This window comes from Leuciscus leuciscus (assembly GCF_965113295.1).
Source record: "Leuciscus leuciscus genome assembly, chromosome: 6".
Lineage (NCBI taxonomy): Eukaryota > Metazoa > Chordata > Actinopteri > Cypriniformes > Leuciscidae > Leuciscus > Leuciscus leuciscus.
In genome coordinates, this window is record NC_138730.1 from 13,344,561 (window position 1) to 13,355,578 (window position 11,018).

Genomic DNA, 11,018 nt, shown 5'->3' on the forward strand with positions numbered 1-11,018 from the left:
TCACGGAGGAGCGGGAATTTTCTTAGCAATGTTAAAACGCACATCGACCGATCACTTGTTTAGCGTTCATGTAAACACTACATTCAGATTCACCAATCGGAATGAATTCAGTTAGATTGAAACAAAAGGTGTGCATGTAAACAATGAATGGCGACTGTGGAAAGCAAAAGCCGAATCCCGGACATTTTGGACGATCTCGACGGCCGGACATGTCCGGGAAAAAGAGTATGGTAACCCCTACTACTCAGCTTTCTCCTACTACTCAGCTTTCTCCACAGAACAAGAGCCTGCTAGCTTAGCTTCCAAAGAAAGACGGCTGATACTGTGTACATTCTGTGAGTGAGATCCCACCTCCTATGGGCGGGTTGAAAACATGCGGGACAGCCCCTCCTACTGGCTGTAGTCTTTAGCCTCTGGCCAGAAAATCCTCCGATGATGCAAAATGACGATTTTTGCGTCATCGGAGGATTTTTCCCGGACAAAAAATGCATAAATCTCTCATCTCAGGGGGATATGAGGGTGGAAAGCACGGTAATTCGAAAATACTACAGGTTTTCTACTAATACAAAGCTTAATGCTAAATCCTGAAGTATCCCTTTAAATTGTCAATGGCTGCTTCCGAGATTCGAAATTTAGCTTCATTTAAAAATTGAGCGAAATTTAGTAATTTAGCTTCACTTTCTGTCTCCTGAGATTCCTTCATCTGATCAATTTTGAAGACAGCATAGATGTATCCTTTGCTGCCTTTGATATCTTACAATCCTGTGCTTTCCATTCTGTAACAGTTGAGCTAGAAAAAGAAAGAAAGCGGTTGCTGGTCAGTTTGTGTGTAAATGTATGTTTTTGACCAACGGTTTCCACTTCTGATCTCATTTCTAATGAAAAATTATCATAGCTATCTTACTAGCATATATTTTCCTTGAGTGGTTTTCCCTGAAGATATAATTCTGTCATTATTTACTCATCCTAAACCTGCATGAAGTTCTTTCTTCTGTTAAACACAAAAGAAGATATTTTGAAGAATGTTGGAAACCAAACAGTTGCTGGTCTCTATTGACTTCCATAGTATAGAAAAAAATATGTGTGTTCGGCACAAGAAAAAAATTATAATACAGGTTTGGAATAACTTGAGGATAAAGTTATTATTATGGGTGAATATCCCTTTAAGCAAATATTAAGCAGTCTACTAATACTCTAATGACTGGTAGTTGACTTGTAGTTACAAAGTTATTTATAGTTAGTAGAATGTCTTAATTGAACTATCAAAATTATGTATTAACATTTACTCTCAGATATTCAATAAGAGTGCTGCCTCTCTTGTTCAGTCATCATGCATTAGAGATTACACATTAGATGCAGGAAATTTCTCTGGCGATCACCGCTAAATTTGCACTGCCACACAGCAAAATCCCCAGTGTTAAATTAACACTCCTCAGTGTACACAACATGACATCATGACTTTGCGTAAACATACACGCCACTTTCAAGTCAAGTGGCGTGTTATCTATATAATCATTTTGAGCTATCCGCGTGTATGTCCACACTGTCATCTTCCGCGTGTATGTCTACGCCGTTAAATGTCCGAGTGATTCCGCGTGTATGTCTACGCCGTTAAATCTCCGAGCGAAACAAAGCAAAATGTATATCTACATCTGGGGAGCGATATTTTTTTCCTAGGATGGTAGGGGAAGACTCATAAATGGTATCAACCCCAGTGACGAGTAGGTTTAGGGACGGGGTTGGGGTAAGTCATATATAACGTTAAGTCAACGGCGTTGATAAACACGCTGAAAAGCGATTATGCGTGTTGATAGCACGCCAAAAATGGAAATACGAATTGGCGTGTCATACATACGCCATTTCATGAGATCAGTCTGGTGTACATATGTGTCCACACTACAGGGTGTTAAAATGAACACTGAAGCAGTGTTGAAGTTAAGGCTGGTTCACACGGGACGATTTTAAAATTGTCGGCCGATTTTCCAAACCTGAGAGACCCCACACACAGGGATAAAAAATCACGGGTCTAACAGTTTTGGTCGTACAGTGTGTGGTGCGCAGCCACACGGCAAAATCAACACATCACACACGAACCGATTTGACTCCCGAGCATTCCCAGGTCAGACGGGAAATCTCGAAAAATCCCTCGAGATCAAACGTGACTTCAGAGTAAACAATCATGGCGGACGAAGAGGATGCAGTGTCGATAGTTTGTAGTTTGTTTTTAGCCGAAAAAAAAACGTTATCAAAAGAAAGGCGATGATCTCTGACGTCCACCGTACTTTCTGGTGCGCCATGCCGCCGGCTGTTTTGATTATATTTCCCGGTGTTTCTTCGCGCCTCGTCACCTCGCTTTCTGATTGGCTACACTCCACAGTCCACAGGCTGCGTGCTCGGGGGACACCACACACGAGAAGAAATCGGGCCAAATAAATCCAACATGTTGGATATCCCCGATTTGAGATCGGAGCGGTCCCGACGTCCTTCCGAGCAGACGAGAGCAGCCTTAACACACCACACACGGCAGGAATATCTGATCAGATTATTTTACGATAATCGGAGCATCCTTAAGATTGTCGGAAGGGGTGAATCGGGGCTAAAATCGGCCCAATTATCCTGCCGTGTGAACCAGGCTTTAATGAGATAATTAAGTGATGATTGGCCATTAGTGGTGACACCTGATGTCAATAAGCAGAATCATTGAAGAAACGAGAAACAACAAGAACAGAAAAAAGAGAAACACCAACTGACTTCGAGCCATTACACATTATTGCGCTTATTATTACTAGTTTGACTTTATTTCTGTCATACATCTACAAAAGTTCTTGAGATTCAACAGAAGTTTAAACGGTAAATTTTGTGGAATTTTTCGTTTCAAGTCACCATTATGGTGGTCAGTGTTTTCTTTAGTTGGGCTCTTGACCCTTTCCTTTTTAACATTAGTTTTTCTCTGGCTGTTCCAACTCTGTGTTTATAAAGCACATTTGTTGTGGCAAGAGAAACTATGACTTTTAGTGTTTCCTGAAAGCATCGTAAGCCCAATTTAACCCTCTGAGGTCGAGAAACGCGACCGACGCGTTTTGCTGGATTTTTTTCACATAGCAGCAACATAAACTTAAATTACTCCGTCATTTATGGTTATACAGAAAAAAGAAATATAAAAAAATTATCTGTGATATTTCTACTTTTGTATGTGTCCACTTACAATCAAATCAAAACATTGTGCTTTTGTAAAATAAAGAAAATAAACAGGGTGTGCGTTCTGCCTCTCCGTCGCGGTGAACTTTTTTTTCTTGAGCACGTCTATAAACTCAAACAAAACTCAGCAAATACTTCTCACACATTTATGAGCCATACACCTTTATACACATTTAAGTGTGTACTTTTAAATGATTGGATTCAAACTGAAAACAAATATTCTCTGTTTAACTAATTTGTATAAAACCAACAGGATATCCAGTATCTCAAACGCGTGCTAATCTATCTATAAATTACAGAAACGTCTGTCTGTCTGTGTGTGTGTATGTCTGTTAACCACATATCTCTCGAACCGTTAGTCCGATGGATTTCAAACTTGTGTCTCGCTACGGTCACGAGTAAGTGCAGCGCCAAGTTTGACGTTGTTTGGATGAGAAATGCTAAAGATATTGTTAAATATATCATTTTTTAAAGGTCAGACTGATCTCATGAAATGGCGTATGTATGACACGCCAATTCGTATTTCCATTTTTGGCGTGTTATCAACATGCATAATTGATTTTCAGCGTGTTTATCAACGCCGGTGACTTAACGTTACATTACTGTATATATAAATATATATGACCTACCCCAACCGCGTCCCTAAACCTACCCGTCACTGGGGTTAATACCATTTATGAGTGTTCCCCTACCATCCTAGGAAAAAAAATATTGCTCCCCAGATGTATATATACATTTTGCTCAGTTTCGCTCGGACATTTAACGGCGTACACATACACGCGGAATCACTCTGACGTTTAACGGCGTAGACATACACGCGGAAGATGACGGTTCGTTTCGACGTGGACATACACGCGGATAGCTCAAAATGCGTATAAATAACACGCCACTTGACTTGAAAGTGGCGTGTATGTTTACGCAAAGTCATGATGTCATGTTGCAGAGGTTGTGGTTTAAAAATAAACATTCTGACATTAGAGGGTTGTATCGGTCAAAGAAGCCCCAAGAAGGTTGTGGTTTAAAAATAAACATAGTTTGGTTCCTTCTGAATATTATAGTTTGGTTCCAGAATGTGATAAATCCATTTTGATTAATTTGAGTAAAAATGTGTTTTCTTTACCAAGAAAGTGGCAAGATGAAAAACACTATTTTCTGTTTAAAACTTTCACATAGTATCTTTAGGTTACAATATCATATAAAATTCAAATCCAGATTTGGATTTTCAAAGATCTATTATAAAAAACGGATTATTTTCCCCAAAAAATGCAATAAATTCATGACACTTTTTTTTCAAAATGCTATCATATTGAAACTGTTGAAATCAGCCATCACTAAGAAATATCTCCTGAACTTTTTTGACGGCGATCAGCTCACAAAAACTGATTTTGCACGGGCACTTTGCACTGCTCCCTGAATCGACGCGTTTATTCATTTGTGGATGTTAACAGAATCTGTAAGTCAGCTATGCTGTTTACTTCTGAATATTATATTTCATTCTGGTGCGCTTAAAGTTATCGCTACTGTGTAACGATAGCCTATGCTATTCACCAACTAAACATATCCTATTCAATGTGTTCACAGTCTCTTTCACGGGCATCATTTGTAGTAGCCTATTCACAAGCTTCCTCAAGCATAGCGTTTTCTCGGAGTTCACTGTGTGCTTTCTACCATGCACAAATATGTGTGTAATTGTAACAATGAGCACTCAAACACACCAAACCAACAATTACTAAAAACACACTCAAAAACTGATTTTGCACGGGCATTTTGCACTAGCACTTAGAAGGTTGTGGTATTCATAAACACTCAGTCAGCTACACTGTTTACTTCTGAATATTATAGTTTATTCACAGCCATCATTTGTAGTAACCTAGCCTGCTCCCTGAATTCAATGCGTTCACAGTCTCTTTCACGGGCACCAAACCAACAATTACTAAAAACACACACAAAAACTGATTTTGCACGGGCATTTTGCACTAGTTACTTTTTAATTCGACACGCCCACTCGCGCAAAAGAGATTCACATGCAAATCTCCACATGGGACGCGAACGCCCTCCTTACCTCAAACACAAAACACCAAAAAACTTCACAAGTCTCTGCTTTTCGTCGAGTTTGGAAGACACGTCTGAGCTTACATTGGATTTACCCCCAGAAGAAGAAGAACGCGATTTGAAGACAAGAAAGATGTAAGGTAAGAAATTCTTACTTATTAGTTTATGGTATTGTTGCATAAACTTCACATTGCAGTTGAACTGTTGCTAGATATATGGTGAATATTATACTATTTAGACCCGTGTTTCCTGTTAAATACTGTTTGTGGATATCTGCTCAAACATAGATATGTATAACCATAATGTTTAATATTTTGGAGCGCGATGGCGTTTGAATGTATCATATTTTGGAGCGCGCTGTGGGTTTTAATGTATCATATTTTGGAGCGCGATTGCGTTTGAAAGGAAAAATGCACCAAACATTAGGCTTTGTTTTTACTATTATCTCATTTCATATCATCATAACGAATGGAAACATTTGAAGTAACATATGATAATCAATATATTTTTCTCTAGCGTAGTTGTTCTTGAAATCTTTTGGAAGATTTAATTTACTGTTATTATTATTTTATGCAGCACTGCGTAGCCTATGCCTACAAGGCACAACAAACCTGGTGTTCATTATATATTGTTGGAAACGTGTGTGTGTGTGTGTGTATTCTGTGAATTTTAAAAAGAAATTGTAACCAGAAAAATCTAAAATCTATTCCCAAAATCGTGCAGCCCTATAGTTTCTCTTGATATCAGTATGTTCACAGTTTTTTCTTTTTCTTTTTTTCTTTCAGGGACCAGATGCAACTGAGTCCTGCTGACTTCAACATTCACATGAGTCTCTGTACATGAACATGGTAAAGTGAAAATCAAACACCTTGGAAATGAAAGGTATGTACAATGTTTTTAGGAATGGCACAAAGGTCTCTGTCTTTGGATCATTGTTTTCAATGTGCTCTTTTGTCATTTGTATTTTTGGATTGTGTTGTGTTGTAAATAAATCCAAACAATCTAAAAGCCATTCTTTTTTAAATCTCCTCATTCTTTGTGCAAGGTTGCTCTGAATGACAGGGCCTGATCGCTCCTAATAGGGCAGTTAGGGGAGTGTCTTTGTCTTTCTCAGGTGTTAAAAGCTTACATATTCATGAGATGATCACGCTTCGCATATGGCTTTGTCACACAAAACACGTCTTAGAAATTTTAAATCAATATATTGTCTTATCTGAATGAGCAGTCAGGGTGATTTTCACATAGTTTTGGAGCAAATATTCTAGGCTATGTCATACAATTTTCAAAAGTCTTGTGAAGAAATAATCAGTATGGGTTTCATGGCCTTATTTCAGTGAGAATTTTTATTTTTATTTTCACAAACCACGCATAAATGTCATTATCTCAAAACTACAAACTTTTACATACATGCTGCTGATATATTATTGTAGCAGAGTTTGTGCTGAATACAGTGTAATTAGACTTTAGCCATGAAAATGTCACTAGTAACAGAAAAAAACACAAATGTCAGAGCATGTCAGACCACCTCCAGGGCCCAGAAAACAGCTCAGACCTCAGAGGGTTAATCGTACAGACCATTTGTTGCAGTTGGTTTGCGATCAAATTAGGCTTAACATGCTTTTGGGAAACGCAGCCCTGGTTGTGTTTCAATGATGAAATTACTAGTGACCTGATTCACTGATCTCACCCAGCATTATAAGCTGATTTTCCAAATGCTTTATTAATTTTTCACTACAGTAGCTACTTCCAGCAATGTTTTAATTATCTGAAGGTTTTAAAATCGCACACAGACATCAATAATCTACATATGAATCTTAACAATGGTGACAATCACAAAAATACTTCATGTTGCAGTGCATGATGGGAGCCACCAATCAGAACGCATCCATGGCTCACATCATGCATTGCAGCATGAATAAATTATGCAGCTGAATTGTCCTGTAATTTTCATTGTTTTTTTCTGTTTGCTTTTATTTTGCTATTGTTTTGTTATGACTTTAGTAGCTTGTTTTGTGATGTTCAGAGTTGATCAGTTTGTCACTAGTTTGTTTATTGTCACCATTGTTGAGATTCATATGCTGATTCTTGATGTCTGTGTGTTTAAACACAATGATTTCTGTGCACAAAGTTTTTTCAAAATTGTTCATATTGCTGTTGGATCTCAAACTGTAGAATCTCAGGAATACAATCCCTAAGGGCGTTTTTCTACTGGGTTCGTTTGCTGCGGTCCGAACCCGAATGCGCTAGTTCCCGGCGCCCCCCGCAGCGTTGGTCTGGTTTCACACTCAATTAGTTGTATCGAACCCAGGTGCGTTTGCAGTGATCTTACGTCATCGCAAACGCACACGGAAAACGCATGGAGAATACAACTCGACTGAGCATAGCTGTAATTTGTCTGGTTTTTTGGTGCTATTATGCACAACATAGTGAGAGACAACTACGTTTATGTTCATTACATGGTGTAATTCAGCACATATCCAGGGGACGCCGTGTTTCTGCTGCTCGCAGAAGATTTTTCACTGATGCGACAGTGATACGCATGCGCGGGATAGTATACTTCCTGAACAAGCACGCACCCGAGTCCGTGTTGCTTGCACATTAACGCGAACCGCGCCACGGTTCGGGAGCAACCGAGCTCAGACCACCTCCTCCAGGTAGTCTCGGGTTCGGTACTCTAGTGCGCACCCGGGTCCGATGACAGCGTTCACATTAGCGATTTTTCATGCGAACCGTGCCCCGGTCCGCACTAAACTGCCAGTGTGAAAGCGCCCTAATACTAAAACGAGACATCGAGCATATAGTCAAAGATTTAGACTTTGAATGATATCAGGGAATCAGGACACTACATGCTGATAATGTCATTATCATCGAAACATATTGTGAGCAGGCCATGTTTTCTCTTGCAATAACAAATGTGCTTTATAATCACAATGTTGGAACAGTTAGATAAAAACTAACATTAAAAAATGAAAAGGGTCAAGAGCCCAACTAAAGCAAACACTGATCACCATAATGGTGACTTGACACGAAAAAATCCATAAAACATTACCGTCTAAACTTCTATTGAATCTCAAGAACTTTTGTAGATGTATGACAGAAATAAAGTCAAACTGGTAATATTAAGTGCAATAATGTGTAATGACTCGAAGTCAGTTGTAGTTTTTGTGTTTCTCTTTTTTCTGTTATTGTTTTTTCTCTTTCCGTCAATGATTCTGCTTATTAACATCAGGTGTCACCACTAATGGCCAATCATCACTTAATTAATCACTTAATTATCTCATTAACTTCAACACTGCTTCAGTGTTCATTTGAACACCCTGTAGTGTGGACACATATGTACACTGAGGAGTGTTAATTTAACACTGGGGATTTTGCTGTGCACCCCCACCCCCAGACACAGACCTCTCTAACCTCAGCTGCAAACTCAATAGCCATGAGAGCAGCCTGTGCTGACCTGACCATGAACCACAGTATCCCATGAGTCACCTGTGTTATTGGGCGCAACCCTCTCCACGTCATTTTTTCCTCCAAAACTTACAGAGACTCCAAACAGCAAGACTCCTTTCTCTGTCTACTGTCAATCCCATTGCTCTCAGGCTTTACTTCCATCTGGAGAACTTGCAGAAGGTCTTTTAACCTTTCCACACCTCTTGGCCTGATTGCTTGTGTTTATTTATGGAGTTAATTGACATGTATGAGAATTATGACCATGAGGCACTGGGTGGAGTAACGGTAAGGGAAAGGTACAATTGACACGTCATTGACAGGTGGTGGTGGCGCAATGGATAAGACACATGCCTTTGGTGTGAGAGACCCGGGTTCGAATCCACTGTGAGACACCAATGTGTCCCTGAGCAAGACACTAAACCCCTAGTTGCTCCAGAGGCGTGCGACCTCTGACATATATAGCAATTGTAAGTCGCTTTGGATAAAAGCGTCAGCTAAATGAATAAATGTAAATGTAAATGTAATTGACACAAACTGCAACAAGCAAGCAAAACAAATAAGAATGAGAACCGTTGGATAAGTTGTTTGTGTGTTTACTTTGCCAATTATTGATTTGTTAGTTGCAGTTAGCCTGTCAGCATCAGGTTTAAGATTTATCCAAAAAGAGAAGAGCCTTGGCATCAATTGAAAATGTTTGCTTATTTTCACGACAGGACCCTTATGTACTAAACTCCTGAAGTCACCATCATTTATATAGCGCTTTTAACAATATAGATTGTTTCAAAGCAGCTTTACAGTGATATTAGGTAATTACAGCAACAGAGGCTTTACAGCAGCTCTAGAATAAAGTTATTGTCCAGCTAAAGTTAGTTTTGACTTATTAATTCACTTCCATGCAAAGATCATTAGTTATTAACTTAGGGGCCGCTAACACGACACCGTTCTAACAGAAAACACTCAACGCGCTCTGGCCCACTCATCCGCACAAAATTGACTAACACATTGACTAATTCTGTACGATCAAGTTTTTTTTTGTTTTTTTTTACAAAAGGCCAGCTTAAAAGTTTTTGGTACGTATCCTAATGACAAAGATGAATTAATGATATTAAGAAGAGGATCTATGACCTCTGGAAGCATCTCTTTCTAGCCTGGGAAAACCCAGACAACTTCCGGCAAATTCAGATTTGCTCTGCAAGTTGTCTGGCAAAGAGCCCATTCAAGCCCATTTCCATGCCGTCGAAATCGCGGCACCAATCAGAAACGTTGGGGCGGGCTTTACACGATGACGACAGCGCAGCGATGGTGAAGCAGATTTTGTACATTACAAAGATGGATGCCGCCGTGGAACATCACTCGTTCGAATCGGCTATTGCGTCTGTTTTAAGCGATTTAAACTTTTCCTTTTCGTTAAAACCCGAGCAAAGAATAACACTCGAAGCTATGGAAGTAAAATAATGTCAAATGTTTTTGAAATAAAAAGCCTGTTGAATTGCACTACTTGAAAAAAAATAGGCATTGCATTAACCATGCTTGCATTTTAATGCATTGTATTTTTTTAGGGCTGAAATTCAACATGGTTGAATATTTAAGTCAAGTCAAGTCAAGTAAAGTTTATTTGTATAGCGCTTTTCACAATACAGTTTGTATCAAAGCAGCTTCACAGTATTAAATTAAAATAATACAACAAAGTTTTTTTCAAGAGGAATTTTTTGATTGATAAAATTAAATTAAATATCCCCCAAATATCCCCAACTGAGCAAGCCAAAGGCAACAGTGGCAAGGAACCGAAAAACTCCATCAAGTGACCTAATGGTGTCCTAAAAATCCATCAGGTGACCTAATGGAGAAAAAAAACCTTGGGAGAACCCAGGCTCAGTCGGGGGCCAGTTCTCCTCTGGCATTTATGAGCTAGAGGCCGGATTGTAGTTTGAACTGTAGGATTATAAGAATGCCTGGCAATCTAGTTTTAAACTGGGAGAGCGAGTCTGAGCAACGAACAGTATCAGGAAGACTATTCCAGAGTTTTGGAGCCAAATGTAAAAATGCTATCCCTCCTTTGGTGGTTCTGGATATCCTAGGTATGACCAAAAGCCTTGAATTTAGTGATCTTAAAGAGCGCGATGGATTATAGGGTGATAGAAGATCCGTTAAATTGACTGGAGCTAAGCCGTTTAGGGCTTTGTAAGTCAGTAGCAATATCTTATAATTAATACGGAGCTTTATAGGTAACCAATGCAGTGATGATAAAATCGGTGTTATATGATCATATTTTCTTGATCTCGTAAGAACTCTAGCGGCGGCATTTTGGACTAACTGTAGCT